This window comes from Limulus polyphemus, unplaced genomic scaffold (genome assembly GCF_000517525.1).
Source record: "Limulus polyphemus unplaced genomic scaffold, Limulus_polyphemus-2.1.2 Scaffold753, whole genome shotgun sequence".
Lineage (NCBI taxonomy): Eukaryota > Metazoa > Arthropoda > Merostomata > Xiphosura > Limulidae > Limulus > Limulus polyphemus.
The window spans coordinates 375,288-381,669 of NW_013666363.1; the positions used below are offsets into that span (position 1 = coordinate 375,288).

General features: G+C 31.4%; 1 long non-coding RNA gene across 1 annotated transcript in view; it reads right to left on the bottom strand.

Moving 5' to 3' along the window:
- Window positions 1-6,382, bottom strand: part of LOC111085977 — an 18,592-nt gene that overhangs the window by 1,247 nt on the left and 10,963 nt on the right. The window contains exon 2 of the long non-coding RNA XR_002610747.1: window positions 1,546-1,697. This is a non-coding gene — a long non-coding RNA (uncharacterized LOC111085977). The remainder of the gene's footprint in view (window positions 1-1,545; window positions 1,698-6,382) is intronic.

Sequence of the window (6,382 nt, forward strand, 5' to 3'; positions counted from 1 at the left end):
ATTTGGAATATTGTGTTCAGTCTTGGGCTCCTTACCTTAGGAAGGACATTGAATTGTTAGAAAGAGTTCAGAGAAGGGTTACTAAAATGATGCCTGGGATGGAGGGGTTGTTATACGAGGAGAGGCTGAAATCTCTCAAATTGTTTTCTCTTGAAAAAAAGAAGAGTTAGGAGGGATCTGACTAAGGTGTTTAAGATTGTAAAGGGAATTGATAGTGTTGATGTACCATCTTTTTTTCATATTTAACAATGAGAATAGTAGGACTAGGGAACACAAATATACATTTTGGCAAGGTTGGAGTCATCTTCAGCTAAGACAGTTTCATTTTTCTAACAGGGTGGTTGGACTTTGGAATGGATTGCCTTCAGATGTTGTAGAGGCAGTAAATGTAAGTGAGTTTAAGAAAAACCTTGATAAGTATATGAATGAAAAGGGCTAGGTTAAAAAAAAATTTAATCATTTTAATTTAGTTTAGAGGATGGAACAGCCAAGATGGACTAATAGGTCCCATGTTGTCCCAAAATATTATGTTATGTCATGTTATGCTTGTAACATAATATAATATAATATTTTGGGACAACATGGGACCTATTGGTCCATCTTGACTGTTCCAAAATATTATGTTATGTCATGTTATCCTTGTAAAAGTATTTGTTTTGATATTTTCTAGTAATATTTTCTTCAACTATCATGATAATTCTTTATTACTTCAAGATTAATAATAAGAACTTGAATATATTCAGACAAATAATCTGAGACAAAGGTAAAGTGCAGATAGTTGCTGATAGTTTTTTCATGTGTAAGTAATAATAATAAGTATTTAATAGTATGTGTTACATTGTGTTGTAAAATCTATCTAGTTTAAGTTAACTTGAATAGCATATAATATAATTAATTGTACATATACCTGTAATGTGATGTGCAAGGCTTTTGTTCTTCACATAAAAGATGTATGGCAGATATTCAACCATTTACTAGTCTTTGAAAAGTTTTGTTTGTTTGTTTGTAGTTTACCACAAAGCCGTACAATGGGCTATCTGTGATCTGCCCACCACGAGTAATGAAACTCGATGTCTAGCACTATAAGTCTGCAAACATATCACTGTGACACTGGGGAGCTTTTGGAAAAGTGCAGATGGAGTTATGACCTAAAAGATGATACCCTTGATAAAGTATGTGTTTTGTAGGATTAAGTTTGATATTTCAATTTGTTAAATTATGTATATACAAGTTGTAGAATTTACACAAACTGCTAATATTTTCAAAAGCCTTGTAAAAAAAGTGTCCACTTAAGTTGTGAGTGGTGTAGTTGTGTGTCTTTTTAATTATTACATTTTTGTCTTCTCTGAGGCTTAGTTTTGGTACTCTGGAAAACTTTAGCCAAATACATTTTCTAACCTATCTGTCCTTTGAGCGTTATATCTTCTTTTTCTGCCATTAACTTGTAATTGAGAAATAGCATCTCTTTGAATGTCTTTCCACCATTCCTTGTCCTGCACTTGTCACATTCATATTGACACTCTTAAATGTTGTTCTATATCATACCTCCATTTTTTTTCTTGGTCATCCTTCTTTTTCTTTTCTTGTCAATTGGCTACAATATTGTTTGCCTTCCCTCTCCATTTACTTCCTCTTGCTTGTGTGTTCTGACCATCTCCAACATTTTCCAACTTTGCAATCTATTTATGATTGTAAACCTTAAGTAATGAGAAAAACAGAAAGAGGAGTTTTATAGTTTTGAGGCCTGGTGTTTTAAAGGAAAGTCAAAATGAACTTGTGACTTTTGAAAATGTCATCTAATTATTTCTATAAATCTAACTACTTAGATATTTGAATATGTTTCAGAAATTCTACAAAAATGTAAAAAATAATATCAAATAGGTTTACTTTAAGCTAAAATTTATGACTTTATCACACATTCATTAATTGGTCAACCGTGAGAAACAGCTGGATCATAGAACAAACAATTGATATAGGGTATTTTATCATAGTCTCTAACTATTGGACTAGAATTCTATCTACAACAGGATATGGCTACTAACCAGGAAAGATTTTTGACTGAGAAATTTATATAACTAAATTGAATTCATCTATGTTTTTAGAAGATTATTGTTTTTCTATATACTAATGTGTTAACTATAACACTGCTGGAGCAGAAAACAACAACATAGATTCTTATATCCAAGGTTATTAAGCTTAAGTTATCTTTTGCTTAAATGTAGTTTGAATTTTAAATCATTTTTTAACCTTGGGATGCTAGTAATGAAAAGCAATGTCTAGTGTTTGATTCTTATTAAAATATGTTTACTTCCTACCTCAGAATGTGTAATTAAATCCTTAAAATCAAAATATAAAAACATAATGAAAAAGTGCTTCCAGTACCAGTTGTTTTTAATGTAGATGTCTAATAAAATATTATTATGAATAAACATACCAAAAATTTCATTCTAATCAGTGACATTTGGTAGTAGTTTTATATGCAAACGAATCTTGCTGATATTAGTTATTTTCTTTCCACAAAAATAAAGAAGTTCTTCATTTCAAGAGCTGGTATATTTTTATATTTAGTTTTAATTTCAAAACTATGAGACATTAAAAGGCCACTGTTAAAATTTCACAAATAAAGATGCACATATTAGCACCTAAACAAAGATTTGTTGAAGCTAAAGATTGGGCTATCAAATTTTTGAGTAGTAGCAATAATGACAAAAAAATGAGTAAATAATTTAAGTGCTATTTTTTAACTGATGGCAGTCCAGTAAAAAGATCTCAACAAAGAAGTTTCATGATGTGAAAATATGGCATGGATTTTAAAAGAAAATTAAGTAAAACTGGACATACAGTTAGATATCTGTTTAATAACTTTTAAATTGAACAATATAAATTAACAGATAAATAAATCAATAGTCCTATTTTTCAGATAAGTTTAGTCATAATTTCATGTATTCATGGACAAGATTTCTGCTGACAAAAACATCTATAGACATGCATTCTGCAGATTAATACTATATTGAATCCATGTATCATTTAAAAAAGTCTAGCTAATTACAGAAAGGGATATTGTCATATACAATCCAGAAACTGAACTTTATTGAATGCCTGAATTATTATTGTTATAGTCCTGCCCCTTTCTTCATATTTTGACTCAACACTTTAATCAGAACATTATCATGTTGGCTACAATAACTGTCTCATTTAAGCTTGAAGAAAAAACAATCTGGTGTTTTGTTTTCAAACCAAAACAGGCATACTAGTGGCTTAACACAAGATCAGTCTTTACATCAGGAGTTTTGTGTTTCTACACCAAAATGTATGCCAGAGCAGGTCCGGCAGACTGAGCAGAAGCTGGAACAACATTTTGTCACAGTAACTTTAGAACTTTTTAAACTTTAACTTGCACTTCAAAAATTGTTTCTAGGTAAATAGACTTATAGTAGTATGTATGAATCAGTATAACAATGCATAATATAATGCATGTGTAATCTGCAAGGGTACATGCTTGTTCTTGTTTATAGCTGTGGTGAGTATAAGTGTCAGTGCGCACCTATTTTTGTGAATCATAAAGAACATGCTTGCGAATGATTAATACTTTCAATAAATTATAATAAAATTAGCACATAATTCAATCTCAGAGCACCTATAGTTGTTAATTTTCTTGAGGGGCATCCCCCTAGACCCCTCCCTAGCACTGCCATGCTTTCACTCTATTCTGAGTTGCCTGACCAATCCAAAATTGCTTCCTCCATCCCTGATATACTAGTCCTTCCATAACCATAAGACACAATCGTCTGTATTCCATTCAGTATGAGGTAATATAATCAACTTTTTGGCCCACATCTTGTAAATGTATATCTTTCTGATATGTCTTCATATTTTTAAATTGCGAAAGGTTTCACAGTTTTTGTTTAAATCAAGTTTTTTAATGTAACATTGGTAGCTTACTTGGCTCGAACTATATTGAATTTCTATACAATGGTTATTTTTTTCCCATTTGAGTGACTCTAAGGTGCTCAAGATCTCCCAAACTATTAGCATCTTATTTGATATTATTTGTTGAATTTATTATTTCGTAGACCTCTAGAAATTTTGTTCCTCCATAACACCATGTATTTTTATATTTCTTTATTATATGAAATGTTGTTTTTTCTTCTCTATTCTTTTTTGATTATTGTTGTTATATCTCTGGGTGAAAAGTATTGAATCTTGTCCTTTTATTTTACATAGTGCCTTTCTCAGTTTTTCCATTCTTTAGATATCAGTTGTAGAAAACACTGGTGAAGAGTAAAATTAGTGGTAAATTAAGTCAGAGGAACATTTTCAAATTAAATCACCATCAGATCATTAAATAGTGGTCTAACAACGTCAAAAAATGTGATTTGCTACCATTCCTAGCCTTGTTTTATTTTTCTTTCTTTGAAATAACAAAAATGTATTCTTGTACTTCAAAAAAGGATTTACTTTTGCTTATATCTTAGCTCGAGCTTGTAAGTTTTGCAGATTTCATTATCAATATCTGGGAAATATGTCTTATTTTGACATATGGGTGCACTTGGAATCTGAAGTATTGATGCTTTTATATTTGTTTTGACGAAGACAGTTCTTAAAAGATTCAGATAGGTTTTGTCCATTACCTCAAATGAAAAATTGGAGATTACTTAAAGGTACTTAGGATTGACATTTTTGGTATTTTGTGTTTCCTGCAATTAGAATATGATTTTTAGTTTTGTTTTAAATACATAGCTTCCTCTGATTATAACTTAATATTAAATTTGTACTTGCTCTGATCTTTTCTTAGCTTGCATGTCTACCAGTATGAAAGATCAGATTCAGAAGATCAATAACCATTAAACAATGCCGACCAAAATACACACATATATATATATATATATATATGGGTTACCTGTTCATGTTGATGGTAGTGAAAAAAAATGTTTTAATTTAAAATTCTACAACAGAAAAGTGATCAATTTATTTTGAAACAAATTCATTGTCCCATGTAAACAGTTGTCTGTTGTTCTGAAATTGTGCACCACAAAACATTTGTAAAAACCTTCAATTGCTTCATAAAAACATTACTAACAGACAGACTAGAACTTTTTTTTTTTCAACTTTTCGACCTCTAAAGCTAACATAACATTTTGGGATAACATAGGAACTATTGGTCCATCTCAGCTGTTTCATCCTCTAAGCTAAATTAAAATGATTAAAAAAATAAATAAATCTTAAAGCCAGCCCTTATCATTCGTACACTTATCAAGCTTTTTCTTAAACTTACTTACATTTACTGCCTCTACAACATTTGAAGGCAACCCATTCCAAAGGCCAACCACCCTATTAGAAAAATTAAACTGTCTTGACTGAAGATGAATCCTATCTTGCCAAAATATATATATATATATTTGTGTCCCTTAGTCCTACTATTCTTACTGTTAAATATGAAAAAAGATGATGCATCAACACTATCAATTAACTCAATAAGATCCCCCCCTAACTCTCCTTTTCCAAGAGAAAACAGTTTGAGCTGTTTCAGCCTCTACTCTTATGACAACCCATCCATCCCACGCACCATTCTAGTAACCCTTCTCTGAACCCTTTCCAACAATTCAATGTCCTTCTTAAAGTAAGGAGCCCAAGACTGATCACAATATTCCAAATGTGGCCTAACCAGTGACCTGTACAATGAAATTATAACCTCTTTAGACTTGTATTCGATATTTCTGTAGATACAACCTAAAATCCTATTTGCCCTGCTACTAGCTACAGCACATTGCTTGGATGGCTTTAGAGATTAATCGACTATAACACCAAGATCCCTTTCCTTCATAATTCTGTTAAGGTTATTCCCATCCAAATTATACTTATCATTCCAATTATGATAATCCACATGCATTATCTTGCACTTATTATAATTAATATCCATCTGCCATTTACTTGCCCAACTCACTAAATAATCTAAATCCTTTTGTAAAGCAGCAGCATCCTCTTCACAGCTAGCAACACCCAAGACCTTAATGTTATCTGCAAATTTTAGTAATTCATTGACTATTCTTTCATCTGTTACTGATGTAAATCAAAAAGAGCAATGGTCCTAAGACTGAGCTCCGAGGTACCACACTTGTGACATTAATCCAGTTTGACTGAACACCTTTTGTAACAACCCTCTGCTTTCTTCCATCTTGCCACTCTTCTATCCAATTTGCTAACTTATCTCCCACACCTATAGAGCTAATTTTGTTTACAAGTCTTTTATGTGGCAACTTGTCAAATGCTTTCTGAAAATCCAGATATGTCAAATCTACACCCTTACCCTCATTTACATAAGCAGTAATCTTTTCAAAGAATGTTAAAAGATTTGTAAAGCAAGATTTTCCCTTAGTGAAAC